General features: G+C 35.6%; 1 protein-coding gene and 1 pseudogene across 4 annotated transcripts in view; one reads left to right on the top strand and one right to left on the bottom strand.

Moving 5' to 3' along the window:
* The window catches only part of LOC113501175 (sodium/hydrogen exchanger 3), a 51,021-nt gene extending 50,323 nt beyond the window's left edge, over positions 1-698 (bottom strand). For 2 of the 4 annotated variants that reach the window (XM_026882239.1, XM_026882238.1), the window contains exon 1: positions 415-680. The gene's annotated coding sequence lies outside the window, so the exon portion shown is untranslated. Of the gene's footprint in view, positions 1-414 lie in introns of all 4 variants that reach the window. The other 2 variants (XM_026882237.1, XM_026882235.1) reach the window with 2 other exon arrangements.
* A 244-nt stretch (positions 699-942) lies between these two features.
* LOC113501414 lies at positions 943-17,874 on the top strand (annotated as a pseudogene).
* The last annotated feature ends 1,768 nt before the right edge of the window (positions 17,875-19,642 follow it).

Here is a 19,642-nt window from a genome sequence, read left to right as displayed (position 1 = left end):
TCGGGGTCTTCAAATACTTCAGCTTCTAACAAATGAATGAATAAGATTTGGAGCTCACCTGTCCACAACACTTACGTCACAACAAGGATAGCGTTATATAATGAGAGCTGTATCCTGGCAGCTTCGCGTTTTTGGCAATTATACAATAGACGTTCGCAGCCATCTGACTGACGACGAATTCACACGTGAAAGCCAATTAGTCGCTACCAATTACGACACAAAGGGGACAATAAGACATTGATATGGAAATGTCGATAATAACGTTTTCTGTAGTCATGAAAGGAACGCTACAATCGGAGGCGGCAATCAAATCGTTTCATAAAAGATTTAATAACTTATCGATCTTCAAACGGCAGCCGCGTACTATTTACGTAACACTAAAACACGAGTACATAGGTAACAGGAGCTACATACGAACTGTCTGCTGCAAGCCGAACAAGAATAGCTCACGTTTTAGTAAACGGGTTGGCGATCATGTGTTTTCGAAGGTGGCCATGTTTTATGGTGTTGACAAAGCTGTCGGCGTTCCGGAGCGCGGTACCCACGTGAAGGCGGCGACTGCGGCTGGCGAGTGCCGAGCACCTGCTCCCGATGCGTGGCAGGTTTTTTAGGAGTTTTAGTGTAGGTTATCACGGTTATTGATCGTGTGTTCGCGGCGGGGCGCGGGGTGCGCGCGGTCGGCAGGCAGTGCCGCGACTGGGCGGGCGCCGGCCGCTCGCAGCCGCCTGCCGCCCTGCGCCGCCCGCGCCCCCGCCTCAGCTGCGCGACAAGCTTTTATTTTGACCCGCAACCGTTGCCGAGGGGATGCTCATGATAAGATGAAACGGCCACGTGAACATTGTCAATAAACGCTAACACTCTACATTGTTTATTAATAGAAACACGTTTATCTATTCTAATGTCCATGTTTTGAAAATTATATTCAGTCATTTACAACATCTACGTTTTATTTATAGTTCCTTGTTTAAAGCAGTTTGTTAATGTACAAAACTACTTCCATAGTAAATTAAACAACGTTTTACTCATAAGCACTTTAATGTAACCTGTGTAAATTTGCACATGTGTACTACAGATTATCGCACTTGTAAATATTACGCGAGCTAAACTGCAAGGCACGCTAATGTTTTTCTTATCTCAATAAAATCACAAAAACAAAACAGTTACAAAGAAACAAACAACTTTAATTCTAAGGCAGTTGCTGTAAGAACGGAAGTCGATCGTTTTGTAATTTTCCGCACATAAAGGCGACATTTCGACAGCAAATAAAACAATGGACACAAGGGCTAAATTAGTTTGTGCCGTGACAACGTTAGCTTAGATCACATCTACGTGCGTGCGCGGGCGCAGCACACTGCACCACTATCGGTAACTCATATTGTTTCAACAATGGCCGGCGTACTGTTCATTGTTAACGTACCAAAGAAAGATTACGAGAGCGATTTAAAAAAGAATGTTATTCCAAATTTAGTTTACGAGAAGGAAAAGTACGACCGAGTTTCAAAAGTAATTCATGAATTGAAAGAGAAACATTTTGTGAAGACGAGTTGTGTAGAGTCTTGCGTGCCGGACGATGATAATGTGGTGATATCGAAGTGTCGTTCAACTGATTGTTTGCATCGGAATAAGGAAACTGGGTTTAAGTGTAAAAGTGAGAGTTTTCTGGCCGATGTGCAGGCGGACGAGCGGAAAAGTTACGTGAAGGCGTCTTGGGACGAGATAAAACAAGTGATAAAGTTGAAGAAGAACAAACTGAAAATCACTAGGCCCGTGCGAGGGGATGACATACTCGGAGCGTTTCACTGGGACACGCCGCTTGAAACTGTAAGTTGTGGTTACAGAAATAATATCATCTTATTGGCGTTAGACATAGACCAAAAAAAAACCTTTAAAAAATCACTAAATTCTAGTTGCTTGAAAATAAATTAAAGTTTATTAAAACTAAAATAGGTAGTATAAATTTACCTTTCAAAAGAAATCAATATAAAAATACTACAGCATTATTAAAAACAAAAATAAAAAAAAATGAGACTGAACATGGTTTTAATATCGACAGAATCTTAGCTGTTGACGTATTAACCATAGGAAAATAATATATAATCAACAAAATAATGTCAGTAAGACAAAAATGAAAAGATAATTTTACATAGAAAAGGTAACTAAGTGAAGTGAAGAGAGTACCTATCTTAAGATATAAGACACTATTTTCTTTTAAATTATTATCAGAACAGTTTATACCTAATGTATTTCATTTTCTTGCAATGAGAATTAAATTAAAAAGCGAAAGAACAGAAAAATTAAAACAAAGCTCTGGTCATAAACATGCTGCCATATAAACCATTAAAAGCATTTTTATGTTAAAGGTTTAACGAACAAACAGCCTTTCTTCTACTTCATTTTTCTAAGCTTATAAATGGAGGTTAACAAGAATATGGGTTCTTCTAATCCTTTGATTAAACTTTTACACTGAAATGATCAAATTACAGACTACACTAAAACTCATTTGTTTTCTAAACTGCCATTATTATTTTAATCATTTAAACCCTGAAACTAAGAGTATGGTCAGAAAAGATTTCTATATTTAATAGACAAATTTTGAGTGGCGTTATAGTACAGTATGTATTCTATGCGGTCCAGTCACAACCAGATTTGACCCCAAAACTTTGTAGAAATCGACCCGCTTGCCCCCGGATGATCGACGCTAATGTTCGACTCAAGTGCGGAGACTAAAATAGGATTATTAAATTTCCTTTATTTTAAAATCGTCTCAGTCATTTTATTTAGCATTTTTTGGAAAAGATTGTTTAAAACAATATTTCCTAAACGACACACAAATAGTTTATCTATGTCATCTTACTATACGTATAGTAATACCCAACAAATCAATAGAACTTTGTGCAAGTAATTAATCGTAAGTGCTAGAAGCATTATTGTTTTCCCATATTCTGAGTATTTAGATCGATATATGTAAGTTTGAATCGCGTTGACGACAGTAAATAACCCTTGGCACGATACCTAAAGCTTGGTTTAACTCTGTTATAGCACCGTATTAAATTTCTAATGGAGACACCACACACAACACCCTGTAAGGTCAAAAGGGTGTTTATATTGTGGTCGTTAAAACTTTTTGAAGCGTGCCTCGCAAGAATTAATTCAATTTTGTCACAATGTTTGAATAGACGAATTATTAGATTAGCAATTCGCAATTAATGTACGTTCACATAGTTTAACGAAACTTGATAACATTTTTGTGGGACCTAATGATACGAGTAGCTATTTAAGTTAAATGAAAAAAATCACACACAATCACTCATCCAATCTAAAGACCTGAGGTAAAAACATAAAAAAGAAAACAAATGAAATACTGGCGAATTAAGAACCTCCTCCTTTCGGAAGTCGATTGAAAATACGTAAATGAAAGGTGCAAATATCTTAGAATTGAATAAAAGTAGGAGCAAATACCTATATTGAGACATATTTTTCATTGCATGGCTGATCTGATTACATTTAATAACACAATAAGTTATCTCATAATAAAAAAAACAAGATTTACCTTATAAAACGCAGCGTGTATATTTCTAGGAAACGGAAATAGTTACCCGAATCAATTAAAGTAGCTCACACGTGCGATCCAATTTATTAATTAATATTTTAAAGTAAGATTTCATTAAGGATCCCCAATATGTAGTTCGAACTATTCAAAGTCCAATAATTGATTGACATAGGTACTATTGTAAGTTATTACATATTTGCGTAATTTTGGCTACCATCGATTTCAAGTAGCCCATAGTGTACATCGCGTTATCTGGCTTATATGACTCGAATAGTCTTATTTTTCTGCGGGGGTCTGCTAACCAAATCTAAACTAATATTATCAGAGGTTATAGATTAACGAATTTCTGACCCTAGGACTTATTCATAATGATTAAAAGAACCGGTCAAATGCCAGTTTCTTTCGCGATATTTAGAGTTACCTACAAGTAAACGTCGAATAATTTGTGGCCGTAGCAACGTTGCTTAACCTGAAGTAGGATCTTTTCCCTACAAAAACTTTAAAAAAACCTACCTATAACGGTTCATGAGATAAAGCTTGGTGATAGAAGGACGGACAGACCGACAAACAGCTAAGCCTTACATATTTTATTACAATCCCGTATCATTTGAACACGACGCCATGAAAAGATAAACGCCGTATCGAAAATGTATATTCTAAAAAAAATGTTTACGCAAAAGCTTTTTATATCTCATACGTCATAGGGAAAATATCATGACGTGGTTAACGTTGCAACGGATGACGGAAAACCTCTGCCTTTGAATAGAATGATGGATTGTCCCTTAAGGGATTAACGTCGCGACGATCCCATACATTGTGGACTTATGTATGACTTAATTCGTAAGATTAGCAAGTTCTTAATGGTATTTTAGAGTATTAGACTGAAGCAGGTTGTTTAGAAAAGTAATGGTCGAATACTGACGTAATCGCTTTTTTTGCAAAGTTTTAAATTTATACTATACACTTTTCTCACGTCTACCTGACGCTTATATACAATGAGCCATTTAGTATGACAAAAACTCTAAATAATGACTTAAAATTGCGTTATTCTTCAACTAATAGGCTGTTTTAATATCAAGGTGCGTTGACATCATATATTCAAATAACAACTTAGCCTGATAGGTCCATAGCAACCTGACAACTCTACTCTTTCAAAAATTTTGCTAAGCACCAACCCTGAAAAATAAATAATTTTCATTACCTAGACTGACCTAGAAGTTTTCGTATTAACTCCTTATTATTATACTGAAAGGTGTAACTCTGTATAAAGGTTTTTACAATCACGTCTTTTCAGCCTTGTATGTGCCGCATGTCTAATTACTTAGCCTACCTAAGGCCGTCGGATTACCTAACGTAACCAACATTGAACAGGAAAGTCCGTCACGGTAACGACAATTAAAACAAAAGATATAAAACAATTGATTTTCTATCAGGAAACAGTTGAAACAGTATTACGTCACAGACACCCACTGACCGGGGGCATACCATAGCTTCGTCTATTAAGACTTATAGTCGTTGAAGCGAAAGGTATTGCAGTGAACTACACGATATTTCGATATTTGACTATAAAAAAACGAATAAGACTGTCATATGGATTCACAAAAAGTTTTTCGAAATTGAAATAATCGAATAAGAAATACGTTTGTAATATTAATAATAAATTAGATTAAAGTTCTCAAGAAGGCCTCTGCACGTTGGACCTGTGTCCCCGTTCACGCCTTTAAAAAGGACCGGGTCTCTTCTCTTGAAGTTAACCCGTGAATGAAAAGAGATAAAAATAATAATAATAAATCTTTATTGCATTAATTGTGGTTACATTAAAAGGTCTTAATATAAGTTTACAGCTCTGCACAATTTACCTACACTGGGAAGGAATAGTGTACTTAGCTTACATAAAATGTTAGCTTTTATGAATTTTAGATATAAAACAACATTAAAATAATAGGTTTTATTTTTCAATCTTCCTAACGTACCAATTTGATTATTTAATACCAAAATCCTATTGTATCGTAATTTAAGGACGATGATACCCATAATCCAACTACCTACTATTATTAATATTATCCAAGTACTAACGATTTTGAATTGCTCGCATATATTGAACTGACAAGTCAAAGTTATGTCACTTGTCGAAAAAGAAAGTCATTCTTCTACATTTAAAGTTTCGTATTTGTAAATGTAACATTGTGTAGGCCATCTGATAACAAAATGATCAACGCTCGCAAAGTATTGTAAATCGCACAATTTCCATCATTGTCTAAAAGGGACAGCACAATGCACATGCGAAGAGTCTCTCTCGCACATCTGCTGGTAGGCAATACAACATGTTCTTAACACTAAATAATATGTAGGTACATTGATGACATTTCCTAGCCTTACAGTCATTACTTTTGTTTTTAATCGTGACAATAGATCGTATCAACAATGCTGATTCGTTTTAATAATGTTTTGATACAGACACCTTCTTTTGTTTTGTATGCTAGTGTACTACGAGTTTATATGTACTACATAGAATGTATAGCACATTGTACTATTATGAGTCAGGATACTTTGTCTTCATTTTGTTTCGGTGGTTCAATAATGTCGTTGGTTGTTTTTCTATTGGTATTTGTTATGTCTGCTCTTCTGCTGCTGGAGCGTTAGGCATCTATTCCAGATCATTTTTTTAAACGACTCCCGCATTAAAGAGTTTTATGCTTGTGTTATAAAGACTCGGAGCAAGCATTCGTGGATCACAAATGCTTGTCCTACGCAGGGATTGAACTTAACCACTCGGCTAGCCCTGCAATCTGCATATGGACTGTTGGGAGAAACTGGGGCTCTACTACCTCGACTTAAGAAATATGATGGCGGATGTTAAACGGCTGACCTACGCGGAGTCGGGATCGCCGTGATATAAAAATTAATTTCCGTAACGCGAGAGGTATAAAAAAAGAAAAATGAAGGGCAGAGATGAAGATCTCCGTCGAGTACTGTTCTGTCACGCTTCCACACCTATAATAATTACTTAACATCAATTTAAAATAATGACTTTAATATACGGGTGGCAGGCCCTCTGCAGCCAAAAATTTTTTTCTTTTCTTCATTCAAGGAGATATTAAATTGTACAAAACGATATACTGTTATTGTAGGCCTTTAATATAGTACAAACAATCAATGTTAACATATATTATTTCCGTTAGTTCCGATTCCGTCCATGGAAATAAAACTTTCTATAAAAATGCTCGATTCATACACACTGTATAATGTAAATATAGATATAAAACCATAATACTTCTAAACCAAGCTACGGAATGAACATCAGAATGCACTTTATAATTTTCATTTTCCATCCGGGTTTTTTATGGCCAAGAAAAATCATTGAAGTGTTAGATATAAAACGGCAAACAATTTAAGCATTTTGTTAATTGAAGGCTCATTGTAACAAGGACTGCAATCAACGATTAATCAGATAATTGCGTTGACACTTAACGAACAAATTGTTATTTGCAATTAGCTAGGATTACCTAACATTCTTGATCGCTCGATAAAGAGTTAATTTGTTCTTTAAATAATAGTAACATTGGTAGGGACAGAATTCCACCCAGTTAACATGATACTGTTGTTTCTATTTATTAGATGATTAACAGTGCCGGCGTTAGGGAGGGGGGGAGGCGTGATGGGGCGATGGCCCAGGGCGACAAATTCTGGCGGGCGCCAAGGTCTGAAGTTGGAGTCTCTTGCCTCTCCTGGCGCAAACCCTCAGAACTGTGCTCTACGCTGGAGGTGGAATACTTCCACCGCCAAACGTAACGCTAAAGGAAAGATGAAATTCTTAATATAATTTTACTTGGGATCAGCAAAAAACTAACACTTGATATTGCTTCCCTTAAGTGGGCGCCACAATATTTTCGTCCGGGGTGTCAGTGGCCCTTACGCCGGCACTGATGATTAACTGTCCAATTTACGAAGTATATAAAGTTGAAGAACATTGACAATGTGTTAAAGGAAGAAATATGGGTAGTTTAGTAGCCTTTTTGCTAAGTTTTCTTTCAATAATGTCCTCAGTGTCATTGTCACCATCATCATAGGCTTTTCCGACCTATGTTCGGGTCGGCTCCCAGTCTAACGGTACCAGTGATTTAGAAGGATCGATTGCCTATACGACCTCCTTTACCCAGTTACCTGGGTAACACAGTACCTCTTAATAATGTCCTAAGTGACATGATGGCAAGAATATGTGTACCTATTTTTTTAGAATTCCTTACCTAAACGGTAAAAACTGAACTGTCTGCCACCAAGCTGCTTTTCAGGAACCGTGATAGCTTGATACTTGAAATTTTAACAAATTTATATGTCCGCTGTATAAAAAAAGTAATTGAATTATACAACAAGGTTAAGAGAGTATTTTCTTTAAGCTATTGTTACAAGACTTTCTGAGTCACGAATAGGGGTCGAACTTGACCGGTTTATTATAAGGTCCATACTAAGTCATCCCCAAACATTTGTGCCTGATTGAAGCAACGCAGAATAATGGATTCTACAAAACAGTTCATTATAAACCATATCTCAGGGACGGACTTTTTCTTGACAATAATTCTGCTTCATTATACTCGTGTTTAAAACACGCTACAAACGTGTGATACTATTATTACTGTTTACATTAGATAAATATATGAAACAGTTCTCCTCTCTAAGTAATCACTCTTTGTTTATCCTCCAGGGCATGTTTTTATCGCATTACTGAATACATTGCTAATTTTATTACCCATTGAGATGGGCAAAAGGAAAACAATTCGTGAATGAAATCGGTAGTTGTCGGAGAAGTTTAGTTTTCGGGAACAAGGTCGGTTGTGCATTAAAAGCTTTGAATTGTTTTCAAACTTTAAATATTTTCATAAAGGTTGATTGCTGTCATGCTGTATTTAACTTGTCAGATTTACACAGCTCTTTAGAGCTTCTCGACACCTCTAAAATGTAAAAAAGTGGTATACCTCCGCTGAACGTGAAGAAAATATTACATACCGAATAAACAAACAATGTAAACCTCTAAACATGTTAAAGTAATAGAAATCATCACTCGTTAGCTTTATTTTCTATCTACACAAATATAACACTTTCTTTTATAGTAACTATGATGGGCAATCCTGATAAAGACGCGTGAGTGTGCCGTTGTATCATTTATTTAACACAAGCTTTTCGCCCGCGTCGAGGTCGGTTATATCGAGTTTCCAAGAGAACTCTTTAAAAGTCCGGGATAAAAACCATCCTATGTTCTTTCAAGGTCAACTCTATCTCTGTACCAAATTTCATTGAAATCAGTTTAGTGGTTTAAACGTGAAAGCGTAACAGACAGACAGACAGAGGTACTTTCGCATTTATAATATTAGTAGGGTTAGAAGGGATAATACTTTTTTCACCTGTACCTACTTAATTTGTAACCGGGATAAACTACAGCTGGTGAGAACATTCATGATTATGAATAAATGATGCTATTAATAGATTATAAGGGCTTTTAAGCAAACCCTCTTGGGTCATTTCTCTTAAAACTGTCAGCCTCACCTAGATTTAGACTTCGTAATTAAAGGTCATGAATAGATGTTAATTATAAATTGAATTTAAATCAGTCCGGGCAAAGGAGTCCTGCCTTCTAATGAATTTTTAATCACTCTATTTTACTTACACTGTAAATTTAGAATCTTAACTTCAATCACTTAAAATTTGAATTATCTAGGCCTAGATAAATAAAAAATGACACCTCGAACTAAGATAAACCATCAAGATCTATAATATCGTTTTTTTTCTAATAAAATATGAAAAGGGAGTATTATTTATATAAATTAAAAATTTTAGGACGGCTTGTAGCATTATAACAATAATGCTATAAGAAAGCATTACATTGAAGTGTCACGATATCTGTGTCACTACCGATTTGAATGCAGAGACAAGACAGTAAGATCTTCTACTTCTTAAAATGTCCTACATAAATATAAGTGAACGTCCACCGACTGAAGAGAGAAACAGATGCATTAGGTTTTAAAACAGTGCATCTGTGAGTGTTACGTAACGTTCATATTCAGCTTAGCTTTCTACGAACATTCGCATAAAGCGCAAACATTCATATCTATACTAATCTATACATCTATATCTATACTTTCTATACTAATATATAAAGCTAAAGAGTTTGTTTGTTTGTTTGAACGCGCTAATCTCAGGAACTACAGTTTCAAATTGAAACATTATTTTTGTAGAATAGACCATTCAGGAAGGTTTAAAGCTATATACCATCATACTGCGACTAATAGGAGCGAAGATACAATGGAAAATGTAGAAAAAACAGGACAGGTATAAATCATAACTTATATCTTTTAACCACGCGGACGAAGTCGCTGGCAACAGCTAGTATGTGTATAAAACGTTACAGTTTTCACACACAATTCATCCTACTGATATTATAATATTGAAAGTTTGTTTGGTTTCATGAATGTTTGTCACTCTTACACGAAAAAAACACAAGACGGATTTGACAATTTTTTTCGACGTTAATGTATAGTATAGTTGTTATCCCTTTTATGATCCTGTGAGATCGTTTTCGGTTTCTAGCGTGCGTAGGCGCTGACAAGCAACTAGTCTGTAATATAAAATTATAAAGCATGTGCGCGAATTTGTGACTTTGTAGGTGTAATATCAGCAAAGAGGATAAATATCAGGATCTACTAAATTGTTTTTGAAATTGTTTTACCAATATAAATCTACTCTATTTGAGAACATCATCATGTAATATCATTAATCGAAATTTACACGAACCAGCTAGTACTTAATTCAGCAATAAAATAAAAATAAACAGTGTAATGCCAATGTGTTAAATCAAACATAACATCATAGGTATACCGATGCAATAACATTTTTTAATTCAAAGGTTCATGTTTACCAAAGCTATAAGGGAGTTGCTTTCATTTATATGCTTATACTATATTGCTGACTAACGTCAAAGGAATGAAAACAAACTAAAAAAGTACTGGCCATTGTTTCATTATGTATGTGTCTCTTTCTCTCCTCTCTTTCAAAATAGTAATAGGAAGATATGTACATAAATTGAGGGACCAGGAGTCCCAGGTTCCAGTTCTGTCTGAGTTTTTCTGTGAGTGTTGAGAGGTTTTCATGAGCACTTTCTGAGTATTAAGTCGAACGAAGAATTAAAAGCGGTTCAGTTCCTACTTCCCCAGTGAACTGAAGTGATACTTGAAAAGAACTACAATTTGAAATTTTAGATGTTCTTTTGCAGTAGGCAATGTCTATAGTAGATAAACTATAATGCCTGAAGGGTTTATATCTAAAGCCTTAAGTTACCAATCCTCATTCTTATCACCAAACAAACAGCACCAAACTTCAAAAAGGTATTCCAACATAAAGTTAAAATTTATTTACTTTGTCCTTTGCGGTCTGTGAAAATACATATTTCCTTTAGACAAGCCTTGAGATTTATTGTCTCCTCTAGCTAGCTATTAAGTTGGTAAGGACGGCTCATATTTCGACCCTGCGTTAAAACTAATTTATGCCCTACTTTCAGATTCTGTCAGAAGTTGTTGAGCGACTGGACATCAAAAATGCAGCGTGGAACTCAACGAAGGATGACAAATTTTGGCAGGTAAAGTTTATATTGTCACGGCTTTAAATGAACTTCATAATATGTATAGGTATCCTAGATCACGTTACTAGGTCTGTTCGATGAATAATGTATGGCAAAAAAAGGTTTTAATTCTTCTTTATGGCAGTTCATGCTATTATTTTTTGCCACAGGCTACATTTTTATTTTTTTTAAGGCAACTAAATAATAATTATAACTTTCACTTGCTATCCGGAAAAATAATAATAATAATAATGCAGAAAGTTCCAATTGTTACTTAACATCATTTACAAAGAACGAATATTTTTTACTAAAAACCAGTTAAACTATCTAATATATAAAATTCCCGTGTCACGATGTTAGTTACCGTACTCCTCCGAAACGGCTCGACCGATTTTTATGAAATTTTGTATACATATTTTTCATACCCCTAAGTGATAAGGGTTGATCACACTAAAAATAAATCATTTTTGGACGACATTTTTTGTTATATTTTTAAATAATGTGGCATTAAAAAATACATACAACTAGAAGTAATTTATTAGGCAAAACAACATTTGCTGGGTCAGCTAGTTATAGTATAAATAAACCCCGAAATTCTAAGACAACTTCAAAACGAATACGAGGAAAACGTTTCAAAATATTAATACTACTCTGAAGCTATTTGCAAATTTTAGTTATAATGACGGTTCATTCGGTTTTTTCAAAGGCAACAATTCTTCAAACCGTTTAATGTTATCTAAAGTGGCCAATCAGTTCTACGTTTTTAAATAAACGATGACGAAAAAACTGACAGAGATTATAATGACTTACATATTTACTACGTAAATCAGCAATCTGTCTGTCTTTACACCTCTAGTATACGTCATTGTTGATTTGTTTCATTATTTTAAAGTAAAATTCATGTTTACCACAAATTGGCCGAATTGACGAAACCTCTTTCTTTTTTTTTAAAAACAACGCTCGCTCTGAGGCATTCATTTTTGCGTGGAGTTTTACAAACATTTAAGCCACATGCACAAAGATACTCCGGACTAGGCGGACTAGCATCCGTAGGTCACACAAACGCTTATCCTACGCGTAAATCGAAGGATGGTGGTGACCTCACTCGGCTATCCGTGTCGCCGATTGAGCGTATTTCTTTTTTATTTAAGTACAGAAGAAATTAATAATATAAATAATATCTCTCACATACCACAAGCTTCGAACTCAACCAAATATCCTTATAGCCTGCCAGCAAACATTAGTAAACTTCCTCACGACTTCCCAAGAGCCTATTAGACAGATATGGATCTACATGAATCATAACTGCACATTATGCGACGCGGGAACCATTCTAACAGCACTTAGGACAGCTCGTGCCATCGTAGTCTTCCACCAAACATGTACACAATAGAAACTTAAACCAAATCTATTTAATACCTCCATTCAACACCCAATAGCAAAGATCAAAGAAGTTTTTATTAATCCTTTGTTAACGAAAAGAAATGATTGAATTACAAACCATGTTATACAATTAAGTCGTAATGCGATTTTATCTGATGCATTAGCGTAGAATGCAAAACTGATCAAGTTTTGCATTCTCTATTTAAATAGCTACCAACTTGGATAGTTTGCTTGACCTTTAACTGTGTCAACATATCAAATATCTAGAGTTCTAGATAGACTGGACTCTTATATATAGGCTTTTGAAGCCATTACTTATTACAAGAAATGTGCGTCTTTCCGTGAAAAACCAGCATCTATTATATGTACCTATATATATGTTCTAAATGAACTTAAGTCTTTAGGAGTTACCTAGTATATTAGTATTATATACCTAGTATATATTGTTGTCAAAAAGTAATATTACGTTAAGTAATATTACCTTCCTCTTAATTTTCCAGGTACTTTTCTCTCTCGAAACTGGCAACTTAAGTGAGGAGCTCCTACAAGTGCTGAAGACCTTCGGGATAGGATCCCGGCACCAGTCCTCAGTGAGCGTGCTGCCTTGTGCTCTCTACTACAAATCTAGCGATGGAAACAGTACAGCTGCTTCGGAAGATGGATCTACGGGACTTGAAGAGTAAGTTGAAGAAGATACCTACTATATGGAGATATAATGTTTTGAACGGCCTTGACTGCTATTCCGGAGGTTCGATTCCCACCTAGAAGAAAAGTTTGTGTAATGAGCACGATAATTTGCTGTGTGGCTAGGTATATTTTATCTATAATATTGTATATTTAGAAGTATCAAACTTTAAAAGATGTCGATAGGTCCCAAACAATCGTCGGAGCTGACTAAGAGGCAGGTGATGAGATCGAGTTGTTAAAGACGACTATTTCAATTGAAAACAACATTGGGCTTAATAGAATAAATACCTGCTCATACTGTGACACAAGCACAGCAATTAGAAACAACTTTGAAAGGTTAAAGATTACTAATAGCACTGAACAGTGTACATGCTGATCATTCGTGCATATCCAATTACAGCCAGTAAACTTCATATTCCTAAACCTTAATAAATTTAAATGTTGTATGGGAGCAAAAGGCAGATATTTCTTGACAAAAAAAAAACAAAAAATCGGTTCATCCTGAACAGAAATTCTGAGGCAACAAACATAATAAACGAAATCATACGATTTAAGGACCTTCAAATTTTGAAGCCGGTTGAAAACTGAGAAAATGTAAATAAGCATCCAAGTACTCTCATACATCTCTATCAATTTACTTATTCAGCGCTTAATCATATTTAACCCTTATTTCAGACCCTCAGCCACACCAACAGCATGGTCTCGTTTCTCATCATCAGTACGCGCGCGCACTAATCTTGCGCAGGTGCTGCACGACGTGCGCGCTGACGCAGCTTTGACATTCGACTGGCTGTTCATGCTGCTGGTGGCAGCCTTCGTCGCAGCTATAGGGTTGATAGAGAACTCCACAGTCATCCTCGTTGCCAGTATGCTGATATCTCCACTTATGGTGAGCTTATGTCTAGAGATATTAATGTTCTTGATTCTTCTATACACGAAGTGCGGTCCAGTTTTCCTTCAAATGCATAGGATAAAATAGAATAAATGACTGAACATCACTAAATTCCCTTAGGGAAGCACAAACATTCCTGGGACCTTTTTGTGAATCTCTATCATAATAAATAAATCCAGAATCACACAAAAAACTAAAAACCTCAGTGCTTATCAACCATTCATAGTTTTTTAAGGTAAAATAACAAACATCACATTTCAATTGGAGTTCTATTCTCATCGATTACGATTTCTTACTCACTCACTGTTATATTTCCTACAGGGCCCAATAACAGCAGGTACATTAGGCACAGCGGTCCGGGATCGGTCTCTACAGCTCATGGGGGTTAAGAACGAGTTCCTTGGACTATTCCTATCTCTCGTCATCGGCTTCATATTCGGACTCACCATTTGCGCCATCGACGAGCGATACGGAGTGGTGGAAGACTGGCCCACTTATGAGATGATATCCAGGTAGGTCAGTAGAAAATACTAGCCAATCTAATACCTCTCTTTACTCGCTTATAATTCTCGTGTTACGGTGTACGCAATTGAACTCTATTAATTGAAATTTTGTCTAATAGTTGCGGTAAGTCTCAGAGTCGAACATCCGTTTCTTTTTCATTCCCTTTTTTCATATGGCGTACTTTTGCTGTGACAGACAGTAGCAGTCGTATAACATCCTTTCATGATTGTTTTCCGAAATCTTCGTTACAAACCAGCTCGACAAATTTTTCTTCCACTTCGACGTAGAGTTCCTTTTGATCCTACTGTTATTTACTTATGTAATTCCAGATGTGAATACCGTTCCCTCTGGGTGGGGATCCTTGTTGCCATCCCCAGCGGTGCTGGAGTAGCTTTGGCTGTCCTCGGAGAATACACAGCGTCACTAGTTGGCGTAGCTATTTCAGCATCACTGCTGCCTCCCGCTGTCAATGCTGTAAGTATGTCATCATAAAGCGCACTCGTAATATCAACCTAGATTTGGATTTGAGAGCTGATGAATGGAAGACCATAGTGTTGTAATGCTTGCGATTTTGTGAACGTACTGAGTACTACTGAGTGACAGTTTATTTTATTGTTTTTTTGTTATTATGTTCAATGGCAGTGTTCTGTTTTAAATTAATAGTTTGCGTCCAGTATTATTTTCTTGTTTGTTTTCTTGACATATCATTATCGTAAATTACCGTCTTCTGTCTCTAGACCCACATTTTATAAACAACTACTTCAATATAGAATTTCATGCATCGTACCAAAATATTGAGAACTTCATTTTCATGCAAAGTGCTGTGTAGCTCAGTTACATGCAGTCCATACGGCACGGACATAATACTATTCAAATGCAATTTATGAAGAACAGAAGTACTCTTCGATAAATTACGTTCTAACAAATATATTTTGTCTCTACATTCCGTTCGAGAACGACAAAGATGGCATGATTGGTAAAGACGACTTTCTGCTGTGCGATCTTCGTTACGTAAAACATTTTAATTGTATACCTCTTTGGAAAGCTTTAAATTTATAACTTCCATAGCTATTTTTAACTCACGTACAAAATCCACTAATGTCTAATATAAATAAATCCAAAATTAGAGAGTTTATTTTGGAGAAATCTATATCGAGAGTTCTAAAGGTGATCGGAATAAATATAGCCTAAAGGTATTACCAAAATATTATTGTACATGCGATGTAATATGGTTTCTACATAAAACGTTAAACAGTCAACAGGCGTGGGTTAAGCCCTAGGGCGAAGATAGGTCAAAATTGAATTAATTTTAACTTACCTATAAATTTAATTTCGTGCAATTTTCATAACGAAAGTAAGCGAGCTTAAGCGTTAAAAGCCAATCATAGATTTTATATCCATTTTATACTTAACGAAAGGATTTTAATTATGTTAATTATACCTCAGTACCCTAATTTCCTGATTCGAGTTATTTTAATTAGGAAGATCAATCTTTCTCATCTCACTCAAAAGGTCTTATTACATAAAGCTTATCAATCAAAGTAACGCCTAACTCCGGGCTTAATAAAGTATTGTGTATGTATGTATTGACGTTTGTTATTCGTTCACGCCTAAACGGCTACACCTATTTCGATGCAATTTGTTTTAAAATATTCCGGTACTATAGATTCACACTAGACTATTCCTCCGTGATCCGTTTCCATGCAGTTCAGAAGAAAAATACATTTCTTCATATTTACATTTCATAGCTTTCCGCAAAGTATCAGCTGGTTTTAATACGGAGTACTCATATTGCCCAACAGGGTTTGCTATGGGCGATGGCTCTAACCCGGCTTACGGTGACGACGGAGGAGCTTGCGCTGGCTGGTCGTGCAGCCCTCAGAGCTGGCCGTACTTGGAACTGCCTCACTCTGCCTGACTCTCGTCAATATTGTGTGCATATTCCTAGCAGGAGTCGCCGTTTATAAGGTAACGAAAACGTAAAGAGTGCCTTTTTTGTTTTCTCTTCTGACAGCTGGTTCTTTTGAGGAAGCAAGCATAGTTGAATTGTTGATGTAATTAAAGCAACGTATGATTTGAGAAAAGTTACATCAGGTACTTAACAAAGAACAGTCAAACTCTCTTAACGTTGACTAGATGATATCGGCTGCTGCTTGCTTAGCCTGTATACCAAAGTATACAATCGGGAGCGGTAACAGGAAACGGTCAAATGAATTCTCGGATCCCGGAAATTATATTTCCCTTTCAATAAGGGCTTTGTGTTGGTGCCTTAAGCCGTCATTGATTGCATAAAAACTGGAGTCAGCTTGGGGCATTGCCATTTACACAATAGGATAATAAATAAGGTACTTCAAACAACTGCACATCTTTTCAAATTTTTTTTCTTAAGATTTTATAGTTGAAACTGATAAGGTCCGATTTTAAAACGAAGTTAAAAGTTTCGTTCTTTAAGTGTGATATAGTACCTACATAAAACTAATTTTCTACGACTCGTCTCTAAAGATTTCTTATTTGGCTTTTCAAGATTTCCCAAGGCTCTTATTCCATTATTTACATGAGTAAATTAAGAATCCAATTCGTTGAAGCTACTTCGGTTGTCCAACGACCTTGTCGTTTGACATGAAAATAGATTTGTCGGGTTCAAGATCATTCATAAAATTCTTTTGACTTTCTTTTGGGAGTGGAATATCTTTTTTTGTTCGTGGAAAGGGTTTTTAACCTCTGCATTGACCTTGGGGTGACAATGGTTCTGACATGCCTTCAAAGCTCATATCATATCTTAAATCCAATGTTATTTTGCCACAATACAATGAGGACAATGTTTTTTGTACCCACAGGTGAAGGAAGTAAGTCCTTTGGACCGAAAAGATATATCATGGTGGAGGGCGAACAGAAACCGCTTCCAGGCTAATAAACAAAATAAAGAGAATCTCAATTGGGATGCTTACACGTAAGTTATGTATCCCGTAAATTATTGAATAACTTTTTCCTTTTGTTTTATCATTAAATTCATTTTCTCATTCATATGAGGTCATGATTAATTACTATAGTTGGGTTCGAAACTAATCGGGTAACTCCGATAAATACCTGTGAGTAAACTGTTGCATCTTTAATTAATAAATTACCTTTGACTTAGGGAATAAAACACACCATATAGCAAAGATTCCGTTTATCGCAGTCTGCTTCCGCTACGATTGTTTTCTGTTAAATTCCAGTAAATGGTATGAAGAAAATCCTGAAGCGAAGGACAGACAGAAAGTTCAGCGAAAGAAGAAGACATCCCAAGTTCTGGAATCCAGAGTGATACAATCACCTTTAGACGTCGGCCCTCTCTTATCAAGCGATTGAGGGCGCAGAATGTGGAAGCCTTTTGTAATCATAACCGGTTAGTATTTTAAATTAAGAGTAACTACTATAGTGATGGCCTTGCATAGACTTGTATGCACGAGGTATAATTTCGATCTCAACGCTGTCCGAACGAAGTTCCAAAGTGACCGAGTCAAAGTTAGTACTTTCTTAGTTAAAGACATAACTAACAAACGTTAATGGAAAACCTGGATTTCCTTGTATTGGAATCTGAAATTGCCTACCCGCAGTGAGCTAGCGTGGTGATCAATGCCCAAACTTTTCTTATACGGGAAGTATGTAACGGGAATAAAATAAAGACTAGTCGAACAATATTTCAGCTATCAACATACTGTCGTACTGTCTACAACCTTGTGATATCACCATTATCATTAAACTCCGGAGAAACTGCCACAAAATATTCACCATTCTGGTCTGGTTTCACCATTCCTTAACAGTACGCTACGAAATTTCCTTTAAGCTGTCTAACATTACCTTGAATTCCTTTTTACAGATTGGGAGACATGTACATACCGCTAGACACCGAAATAAATGCAGATATCGAAACTCATAAAGACACAATTAATAACACAGATAATATTGTAAACACTGATACTTCAAACTGCGATAGTAATACAGAAAAAAACATAGATCCAACTACAGATGGAGCTAAATCCCACAGTTATTACAATTTGGGCTACCAAACTGATGTTGTAGACAACCAGCATCCTACTATAGAACCTTCTTTAAGTTTCACTATGGATCCAAAGAAGCCTGTGTTATTAGAAATAAGTCGTTTAATGTCTAATTCTAATTAGGTTAATATTAAGTTTTTGACAACTTTTGTATCCATTTCATTACGTAATTTATTTGATTAAATTTTTTACACAAAAATATGTCTGTTTTTATTTAATGCTCCCTTTACTTAGTCCGTTATTATGTGTAATAATATTTTTTAACATGTATATTATGTATCTTTCTTTATTTCATAAAATGGACCAAAGAGTTTTGTTTAGACTTAAACTTTCAAGAGACGAATTCGGCAACTTGACAATGATGAACAAATACTTACACCACGTAATTGTAATCTAGCAAACAATTCTAAAGAATCCTGCTAACAACTTGGATTGTTCTATTTACTATTTCTACTTAAATAAAGCCACTGGAATGACGTCACAGGCGCCGTCTGTATTCGTGACGACGTTATACTCAACACAATTTCCATATAATCCTTCAGAATTGTCCTAAATAAGGGTCACTGAAGAAAACATATATTTGAGTTGATTGCGTAACTTATAGTAGTATAATTGGGTTTATTTATTAATGCTTTGAATGTTATGAAGTTATAAAATAAAATCTAGAAATTAATTTTACTATTTTTTATTAAATATATCAACGACTGATTTCTTACAAGTATACGTATACGTACCTAATATGTTTGATGTAGAAGACGTTTTTTTGTTTTCATTGGTTTTAGTTGCTTTTTATTCTTAATATCCTTGTTTAGGAGAAAGACAAGATAATAAATGAAGTATACTGTATAGTACGTAGGTAAACATGCTGCTTAGTGACGTATAGGATAGTCCTGAGCTAATTTTTCTTCTATTTAATATCTATGTTCCATTTGTACTATGTACTAAACGCTAAGGTACATCGCTGACAGTGATATTTA

This window comes from Trichoplusia ni, chromosome 15 (genome assembly GCF_003590095.1).
Source record: "Trichoplusia ni isolate ovarian cell line Hi5 chromosome 15, tn1, whole genome shotgun sequence".
NCBI classification, from domain to species: Eukaryota; Metazoa; Arthropoda; class Insecta; order Lepidoptera; family Noctuidae; genus Trichoplusia; species Trichoplusia ni.
This window is presented reverse-complemented; position numbering and strand designations above follow the sequence as displayed.